The sequence below is a fragment of the Pinus tabuliformis genome, chromosome 3_2 (genome assembly GCF_031772625.1).
Source record: "Pinus tabuliformis cultivar Carrire ecotype Pingquan chromosome 3_2, CPIR1, whole genome shotgun sequence".
Classification (NCBI taxonomy): domain Eukaryota; kingdom Viridiplantae; phylum Streptophyta; class Pinopsida; order Pinales; family Pinaceae; genus Pinus; species Pinus tabuliformis.
In genome coordinates, this window is record NC_142302.1 from 1,271,057,407 (window position 1) to 1,271,068,725 (window position 11,319).

Genomic DNA, 11,319 nt, shown 5'->3' on the forward strand with positions numbered 1-11,319 from the left:
GGTCAACACAAAGAGATAATTATGATTATGGAGGGTGGGTTTGATCACCTCCTTATAGTATCTTAGCTTCATTTTAATCTCTCTCTCTCTCTCTCTCTCTCTCTCTATATATATATATATATATATATATATATATATATATATATATATATATATATATATATATATATATATACAGCTTAATTGGACCTAATGGTTAAGAGCATGTGTTTCCTCAAAGAGGTCATAGGTTCAAAACCAGAGGGGGTAGTGTATGTATCCCTTAGCAGCCTTAGCAGTCAAATCACTGCATGGAGGTGGTTTCCTTCCCACAAATTAGGGGGTGTCATACACCAATTTTGTGTCTGGCTTGGCCGTGACCTTAAAATTGGATTATATATATATATATATATATATATATATATATATATATATATATATATATATATATATATATATATATATATATATATATATATATATATATATATATCTATATATCTATATATCTATATATATATATATATATATATATATATATATATATATATATATATATATATCTATATATATATATATACATATATAATAAAAATAAATTATAATTTTAGTCCAATTATATAATTTAAATGGTTGATGACACCATAGATGCAAGAAGGAAAGATAATTGTGGCAACAAAATTGTCGGGAATTTAAATCTTAGTATTGGAAGTTAATTAAATAACTAAAATATCATTTTTAGTGATGCATATAATGACAAATTATCAATTATAAAAAGAAATTTAATAAATTTAATCATTACCTTTTATTAAACAATGGCAATTAATAATATTTTTTTCTATTAAATCGGGGTAATATTTGTAATAAAAGTACTCTAATAGCTAGCACCCTCCTTCTAGTAGATACACTCTTATCTACTTAATCATCTATGCTAGCCCTACCATCTGAGAAAAACTTATAGTACTACAACACATATGCAAAGGTGAAAGTCAATAGTGGCAATAAGGTTAGCATGAATTCGAATCTTAGGTTTGGAAGCTAGTCAAGTGACCAAAAAACGTTTTAAGAATGCAAATAATGACAAATCCCCATTCACAAAATGCAATTACCTTAAGAAATTTAATCACAACCTTTTATTAAATAGTAATGACCAAGAATCATTTATTTTTTAGTAAATATTGAGTAGACATTATAACAAGAGAATGAGAATGGCCTCCAAGTAATTTGGTATATAAAAGATATTATAATTCATTCATTGTCTTAATATAAGTAATCTTTTAATTAGTGTACTATTGATAATGACAATGATTAGTATACACTAAGACTAAAAGTGGTTTATAAGACCTTAAGAAAGTAAGAGATTTCTCGGGACTCTTTAGCATTTTATTTTTATGCTAAAAATACATTAATAAAAGTGCTCCAAGTCTCCCCTAATTTTGTTAACCTAAAAGGTCAAGAAGGTTCGTAGTGTGAGAAGTAGTATGAAACTTAGATTTAATATAAGTATAAACAAGATAACCTAAGAGGGTGTATTTTTCATCTTCAATCCTCTTAGTCTCACAAAGGTGACAAGACTCCTTCACCCCATGGTGTTTTGGGAATCTACCAATGTCCAATATTACCATAAAACTCATTAGAATTTGTTAAAATAAACTTATTCCCTAGTCAATGAACAAAAAAATACAATTTTTATTCTTTTTGTGTAATTTTTTATCACGCCATAATTTCTCCTTAAATTTTGAAGTATTAACATTTTTAATTTCATTCTTATTTTCCAAAATTTCTATTTCTTAATCTTCTAATAATCTAGTAAAGAGTAGACATATTTATACCATCAAGATAATATTTTGACTATAGTTATCTAAATAAATAATTATATGTAATATCTAACTAAATTACAAAATTATAATGTAATATCTTAATTATTATAATTAATATTTATTTATAGTTTTCAAATGTATCTTTAATACTTTATTCTAATATTTAAAATGGTTTTCCTATTTATTCTCTATTTTGAAAAACAAAATTATTGTGTAACATTTGAATTTGTACTTATTATTTATCTAAACTTATTTTTAAATATCATTCATTATAGTTATTATAGTTAAATTTTAAATATATTACCATTTAAAAATAATAATATTAATAAGAAGATATAATATGAGAAATAATATTATTCAATTATCAATATAAATTTAAGATAATAAAATTATAAAATAATTATTAATATAACTTTTTTTCATCTTAAATTTTTATTGTGCATCAAATAGTTTTTCATTGCATTTTGTTATTAGGGAAAACCAAACCCGTGATGAAAATTAATTCGTTTGTCCCAAAGATCACATATAAAGTGAAAAATTTAAAGGTTGACAAATTTGCTTTATGAAATACAATTATAGTGAAAAGATATGCCATGTTGACTATAGCAAAATTTAGGTACTTTGTATATGATCAATAATATTTGTTGGAGTGAAAACCATAGCAAGATGCCAATATCCAATATTAAATAAACATTAGTGATGTTTAGGTTGAATTTGATACATCTATACAACTATCAGGGGTGCTCGAGGAGGTTGTACCCTTCCCGTTGTGAAAGTTTCAATTTTAGTGAGCATCATAGTAAAATATTTGTGTTCCAATGAGTCTCTATTTGATTGCTCTGTGACAAGGGTACATTTCTTCTTATCCTTGAGTATAATGTATTGAAGTATTTTACTAGAGCATAGGAATGAATTGATTCCCAAGGGGCAGAAAAAGAGAAGTTGATATCAATGCAACCCAAATTAGCTAAACAATATGTCACGTTATTACCAGAGTGTCGAATATGAATTGGAATTACTACCTAGATGTGATTTAACAACTCGTCTATTCTGGGAATGTAATTTTCCAATATCCATCAAAAGGATAATTTGTTCAGCTTGGTACCATTCTGAAGATGCTTGAGAATGTTGATAGAAATATGAGAATCCCCCTCCCCCGACAATTTGTGAAAACCTTGGGATTTTTCCAAACCAAGTCAATTTTCTAGGAAAAACGTTTTGATATATTATTACTATTTATTTCAATTGAGCCAACAGTGATGAAGAGGGGATCTCCTTAGTGATTACAAAATATGCCTCCATAGCCTGAGGTTCTAGGGTTTCCTTTTGATGCGTCGTCAATGTTATATTTAAGAAAAATCTATAGAGGGGAGACTAAAGCACCATGGAGGAGGGGCCTACATAATGGAGAGGAGACAAAGGGAGGGAATGGCAGGGAAGGAGAGAGAGGGTGGATTGAATGGAGGATTCCAAAGGGGGATAAAACCAATTTTCATTTGCCCATTCCACAATGAGAGTGTTCTCTCTTATGTTTTTAAGAATTTTGACCCAAACTTCTTCAGGTTCCTTATAGGGTCCCTTAAAGAAGACCTATTATTTCTTTCCTTCCATAAGGACCAAAAAATTGAACCTAGAGCAAGGTGTAGAAAATATGTGTAGGTTAACCCGATAATGCAATATAATTCAAAGCATAATACTAAAACCTACTTCTATTATCAATTTGTGGAAGCTTTTAGATTGAGCTGAACAATATAACCAGAAGAAGAAGAATCAATCATACAATACAAATGGAATACTTTGGGGAAAGCCTCAGCTAGAAACCCCACTATCTGTATTATCATTAAATGTGGAAATACATAGGAATTAGACAAAGCCTTAACTCTCACAGCCAGCTAGCACTCAGTACAATCCTCATAGATGCTCACAGGATATCTTGGCTTCTCTCCAGCCTTCCTCTCTTCCCTCCAAGCTTTGATTTCCTTGTGCTATTCCTCTGGGATGATTCTCCTGTCACCAAGTGTAACACTCTCTCACACACTATCAAAACTACACACTCCTCAAGGAATGATCCTTGACTGCATGCATGAGTTTTCTTTATAAGAAAAAGCATGCAACCGATAGTACACTATCCTTGACATTAATCTCAACTGGGTCTTTCTCAGAATAGACATGCATGAGTTTCTGATGAGGGAATCTTCAATTAACTAGAGTACCCTAGTTGAGTGCATGCATTCATCAACTGACTATTAACTCACCATTAGTTCCTGAAGAAGTTTGGAACTAATTTAACTAGACTTAACTTAGTAAAATGAGTTAACTAATTACAACTGAAATATAACTCAATCTTATCTCCTTAATTTAAGGGATAACTCTTGCATGACTTCAAAAAGACTTCTAACTTGAATTTCTCCAACTAATTAACTTGAAATAGATTAACTAAACTTTTCCAAGTAGCTGTTAAGACTAAATTCAATTTTAATTCACAATTTAATTCAGGGACAAATTAAATGAGAATATCTTCCTTCCAAATTTCAACACTCCCTCTCAACAAGAAATGGATTATCTCCCCGATCCTGTCTCTATGGAACTCGAATTTACACTTTGACAATGCCTTTGTCAAAATGTCAGCATATTTCTCCTCTGTCAAAATATATTGCAGCAACATGATCCTCTCATCATCAGCATCTTGCTTTACCTTATAAAGCCAACGGGAACTCACAACTGACTTGTTCTCGGGTCTCTAAAACATGTCCTAGACATTGTTATGAACTATGGAGTTATACTTCTCCACCATAGCATCAAGCCAAATTGGCTACTGCACTACTTCCTCAAAGGAAGAAGGCTCAATCTCAACACATTCCCCAGCAAGGGCCATGTATCCAGTGTAACTCTCAGGTGACCTTCTCTATCTGTACTGAGAAGATGGTTCTCCCACATTCTCTCTCACATCCTCTAATAATCTATCAACTTCTCTTGTGCACTTCCATCCATCTCTGGAAGACTCTACTTGAGTGGATGTCTCCACTCGTGGAACCTCTACATGTGGCTACTCTACATCAGTCTGAGGCTCCTCATCCTTAGGAACCAACAGTTCCTGCACATCCTATAGTTGGAGCTCCCTCTCAAGGCAAACTTGCATGGCCTTCTGCTCATAAAACTTGAGATTTTTGTGAACCACTATCTTCCGACTGGTAGGCAAGTACACCCGATAGTTGTGAGGTGTATCAGTGTACCCCACAAATATCCCCAACTCTGTTATCAGCTCAAGATTCTTCCGTGCATCCTTTGTCACATGGAAATATACCGATGAGCCAAAGATCTTGAAGTGACCCACATATGGTCTCTTACCAGAGAATGCTTCCTCTGGTGTCTTCATCCCAAGTATGCGATGTGGGCTTCTATTCTACAAATAGACCGTTGTGTTGCATGCCTCAGCCCATAAGTGAAGTGGTAGGCCTTGGTCATGTGGTATTTCCCGTGCTTCCCCTACAATAGTTCTATTCTTCCTCTCGGCCACCCCATTATACTATGGGATATGAGGTTTCGTCAACTCTCGTTTAATTCCTTCTGCTGCACAGAAGTACTTAAACTCTTGAGAGACATATTCTCCACCATTCTCGCTTCTCAAGGCCTTGATCTTCTTCCCTGACTCTTTCTCGATCAAAGCTTTGAACTCACAGAACTTTGTGAAAGTTTGGTCCTTCTTATGCATGAAATAAATCCAGCATTTACGAGAATAGTCATCAATGAAAATCACAAAATACCTTTTCTTCATTGTGGATGCCATCAAGAATGGTCCACACACATCAGTATGAACTCACTCTAAGATAGCCTTTTCTCGACTGTCTCGATCATGAAAGAAAGACTTGGTGTACTTTCCCAAGGTACAACCTTTGCATGTGTCAACTTTCTCAAGTTTACCGTTGGGAAGTCTTGTAGATATCTGTCGCATTATCTTTAAAGCCCCATGATGCAAATGGTCCAACCGCCTATGCCACAACTCGCCAATGTCTTGGCTTTGCACCAATTCTACTTTCGTACTCAATGCTACACAATCATCTACATCTAGTTTATAGAGATTCTTCACGCAAATCCCTATCCTCTTGGTCTGACCGGTGGCTATGTGTCTTAGGAACGCCTTTCCTTTACTAAAGGCAACATCGTAGCCTTTGTCCTCCAACATCATGACCGATACTAAGTTATTCTTCTGTCCAGGCACATACTTCACATCTGTCAAGGTGATAGGAGCTCCATGCTCCCTCTGAAAAGAAATTGTGCCTACTCCTGAAACATTATACCTTCCGTCGTCACCCATCTCTATGCGCTTCTTGAGGTCTTTCTCCTCTAAGGCACTGAATAAAATTTTATCACTGGTCATGTGGAATGAGGCTCCACTATCAAGATACTAGACACAACCCATCACCAATGACACCATGCATGCGCTGAGGGTAAAGTCCATTTTGAACTGAGAGGCTAATGACTCACCTTCCAATCATTCCAAGGGCCCCTTCTTGGACTTCTTTGATGGGAAATTAGTCGCATAACGTCCCATCTTATGACAATTAAAGCATCTTACTTTAGACATGTCACCCTTCTTCACTCCATGAGAAGAATTTGATTTGGAATGTGAAGCATTCCCCTTCCCTTTCCTTTCCTTACTTGCTAAAGCCAGATTTTCTTCATCATCATCCTTGGATGAAGAACCATCTCATGTGCTCCTCTTGATCTCCTCCTGCATAAGATCTGACTACAGTCATTCCCAATTCAGTAGTTTCTTCCTTCCATTCACAAATTCATGGTAGCTATTCCAACTCTTTGGAAGGCCAAGGAGAGCGAGGCTCACCATATCATCTTCAGCAGTAGTTATTCCCACACTACCAAGCTCATCTATGTATGTGGTGAGCTTGTTTAGATATGTGGAAATAGTATCACCCTTCTCCATCTTGATTCTTCGAAGCTTATCCTTAAGCGCCAATTTCCTCTAGTCGTTACTGTTCCGGTAGAGGTCCTTCAATGTCTTCCACATCGAAAATGGAGTATCCTTCCCATGGAGACTCGAGACAATATGGTCTTGAACTCCCTCAAGGATGATCCATCTTGCCTTCACCACACACTTCTTCCACTCAGCCAACTCTTGTGCATTAGTTGAAGCTGGCTTTGGGATTTCTTGATCAATGAAATCCTTCAAGCCATTGTCTTCTAATACAGCCTCCATTCTATCTTTCTATGCTATGTAATTTGAGCTACCTTCCAAGGCATACTTGAGTCTTAAGCCATAGCACGCCATTGCCAAACCTTGAAGTATGATATGAATTCGATTTTCACCTACAACCCCGAAGTTCAAACTTTCAATTCTCTTCTTAGTATAGTGTTCACAGCTCCGATACCATGTTTAAAATTTCTACAAATCTAGCTTTGGTACCATGTAGAAAATCTGTGTAGTTTAACCCGATAATGCAATATAAATCAAAGCAGAATACTATAACCTACTTCTACTATTAATTTGTAGAAGCTTAAAGATCGAGCTGAACAGTATAACTAGAAGAAGAAGAATCAATCGCAAAATACACATGAAAATACTTTGGGGAAAGCCTCAGCTAAAAACCCCACTATCTGTATTATCATACAAGGTGGAAATACATAGGAATTAGATAAATCCTTAGCTCTCACAGCTAGCCAGCCCTCAGTATAATCCTCACAGATGCTCACGGGCAATCTTGGCTTCTCTCCAGCCTTCTTCTCTACCCTCCAAGCTCTGATTTCCTTGCATTGTTCCTCTGGTATGATTCTCCTGTTACCAAGTGTAACACTCTCTCACACACTGTCACAACTATGCAATCCTCAAGGAATTATCCTTGACTACATGCATGAGTTTTATTTATAATAAAACACATGCAATCGATAGTACATTGTCCTTGACATTAATCTCAATTGGTTCTTTCTTAGAATAGACATGCATGAGTTTCTGATGAGGGAATCTTCAGTTAACTGGAGTATGCTAGTTGAGTGCATGCATGCATCAACTGACTATTAACTCACCATTAGTTCCTCAAGCAGTTTGGAACTAATTTAACTAGACTTAACTGAGTAAACTGAGTTAACTAATTACAACTCAAATATAACTCAATCTTATCTCCTTAATTTAAGGGATAACTCTTTCACGACTTCAGAAAGACTTCTAACTTGAATTTCTCCAACTAATTAACTTGAAATAAATTAATTAATCTTTTCCAAGTAGCTGTTAAGACTAAATTGGATTTTAATTCACAATTTAATTCAAGGAAAAATTAAATTGGAATATTCTTGTTGCCACATTTCAACACAAGGACACATGTTTGGTTGAGGATTGTCTTTTTAAAAGTGGTAGTTCGCCAAGAGGAGATCATTTCAATGGCTTCTGCATTGTTGAGGTAGTTAGATTGATGAAACCTCAACACTAGTTTAGTCCATTATCCTTCTACAAACAAGCATCCATTGAAGAGGTGTTCAATAGTTTTTTGGTGGGATTTGAAGATAACAATAAGAAGATCCCTCAAATCCTCGCCATTGTATGTGCTCCCATGTTAGTGGTCTCCTGCTAGCATCCATAAGAAATGTGCTACTTTTGGCCACAATTTTTTTACCAAATGTAATATTAAAGTGCAAAATTGGAACGTTACATACCACAAAAATGTGTTAGTCCTGGTGCATCATGAAATTTTTCCATACAAGTATTCCATGGAATTGAAATTTCCTATGCCTTATTGGTTTACAAATGTCATACATAGTGATGTTGGCCAATATCTTTAGTAAAACATCGATAAGAGGCTCCATATATACATTCATATCTTTAACTTGGTACATACCTACTAATTGTTTCAAATGACACATAATTAATACCATGATATGTATGTATATAAGTAAATAAAAAAATATAAGATGTTATGCAACAAACAAGACAAATGAAAATGTTACAATCGAAAAACTAATGTAAACAAATGCCTCGGACAATCATTTTCAAAATTTTGTGCTCCTACTTTATTGACATCCAAGGAGGAAGGTTATTATTGATAACAAAAATTGGCCACAATGAGTAAATAGAATTCATCTCTCCAGATGGATTAACACCGTCAGTGTTTTCTAGACAAATCCCTTCTGCGGGCAGAAGTGATCTCCCTAGGTTTAGTAGCTTAATCTAGAAAAAACCAAATGAACTACACTATCTTTCCCTAGGGATATTTGAAATATAAGAAGAAGACATACCTAGTGTTTAGTGCAAGCTTCCTTCTTCTCTTCATCCACTCACTCCAGCTCCAACTTTAACTTCTGAAAGTAGAGCCTGTAAATTAGCTAAGACAAGCAAAGAGATCGAGATTTACAACACTATATATTCAAATAGCTCTAAAAAAGAGATGAAGGAAGCATATTCTACACATATATAATCAAATACATGATGTATGGGAAAATAAAAATCACTTTGTGTTAATGATAATAGAGAAATATTACAACCCTTGTTGAGGCCTTGATGCTACAAATATCTCCTAGCCTTCTCGTCCTTTCCTTGCCACAACGATAAATCCTTCAATCTCACCAGTGCATAAGAATGGATTATTGACCTCCAAACTCAAACTGATAGCATAAGGGAAGAATCAGAGTCTCCAAAATCAATCCTAAACTTTATAGATGGTACTACTTTTATAGGGAAAATAAGGAAGTTCTATATCCACCATGCTAGGGCTAGATCCACTTTGTAAGGAGGTAGTTCCATGATATAAGGAATAAATCCTCATTAATAGGAATTTGAGATTGTATTCAATAGAAAATGAATGAATCGACTCTTGAATCTTTTAGAGGAGGAAGATCCAAAATTATATTTTTTTTCCTCATTTCCAAGTGTCATCACACTCATAGTAAAGGAAACCTTCACTGACCAGTGCAAGTTTCATTTGTGCAACATGTTCCATCGCATGTTTTGCTTCACCTAAGTGCAATGGAGTCTCAAATTAGGGTTTTGAACCAATGTAATCCAAGATTCTTATAATTTTTGGAAATAGTTTTCCTTTTGGCATTATAGGGGATTGATGCAAAGTGTAACGAATGATGAGAGATCAAAGTTAGGGGAATTTTGACTAAGTGTGATAAAATTGCTTGTAACAGATTTCCCTCTAAAGTACAAATTCAAAACCTGCAAAGTGTAAGAGATGATGAGAGATCTAGGTTTAGGGCCTTTTGACTAAGTGGGACAAAATGGTCTGTAACAATTAGCTGCCAATGAAAGCCTAACATTACGAGGTTCATTCTTAAAATGCAGCCATTTTTTCTCAGTTTCCCTAAATGCATAACCATATTCCGACATTCAAAGAACATCATCTCCACTTCTCTTCTATGCATGGTAATTCATAAATTGTGCTATTATTTCACACTTTAACAATCATTGCAAATGTGTAATTATGGGAGTATGACGGAGAACCTTTCAAGGAAAATATTTTGTTATTTGATCGGTTCGATATCTACTACTCTGACATTGCAGACAATTTTTTTTCATTGCATGTTTTCCATAATATATAATATGATCATTAGGACATGCATCTATAGCTTGATACTTCATTCCAATTTCTTACATAATGGTATATAAATATCGGTATGTGCAAGGTAAAATATTTGACAATGGTGACATAATTTCACCTAACAATCTACAACATAAAAAATCACAAGTTAGTGTAAAGAATATTAATTGTAAATATTCTATTATTATTTTACACATTTATTAACAAAAAAAGGAAAAGAAAAAAATCAACCTTTATGTCTAATATGTGATGAAACATATTACAAACTTCCAAATATGTGTCATACAATTGTTTGACAAACAAATCAAAACATTTAAGTTCACCAACAACAATGTAGCGGAGAGAAGATTTGATTTGAGCCTTCATAAAGTGGTGTCATTGCCTTTTCTAGTAAAGGTTCATAAAGAATATTATCATCATTGTCCTCATCCTCATCATTAACTGGTCAAGTGAACAAGTCTTGGATCAATTCACTTGTTTCATCATCTTGAACTATGTTATTATTGCCATCTTCTTCCATAGGATCATTAACTCGATCTTCAATATTTCCTCTATATTCCTCAGATTATACAAAATTTCAATTACTAGTTGGGGCATTCGAACACCGACTAGGGGACCATCTTGACTTTATAATTAGATACAATCATACAAATTAAAAGTAGTCTCCATAGAAAATATTATAAAAATATATAATTTTACGAATACAATTAATATAAAAACACTAGATAATGAATATATAGCTTACCAAGGGAGAATATTCCTTTGGTCCCCCTTCAATGTGTCCATGTTTCTTACAATGTCAAGTTTATCAGTTTCTTAAAACTCTTATAGTACATAAGCCCCCACATTCAACGCATGGGCAGTAACATCTCCCATCATCCCTTTGATTTTCCCCCAACTAATGTTTGTTGATATTCTTCCCCATAAAAAAATTATAAGATGATTATGTTATAAAATTGATTAGCAAACTAGAT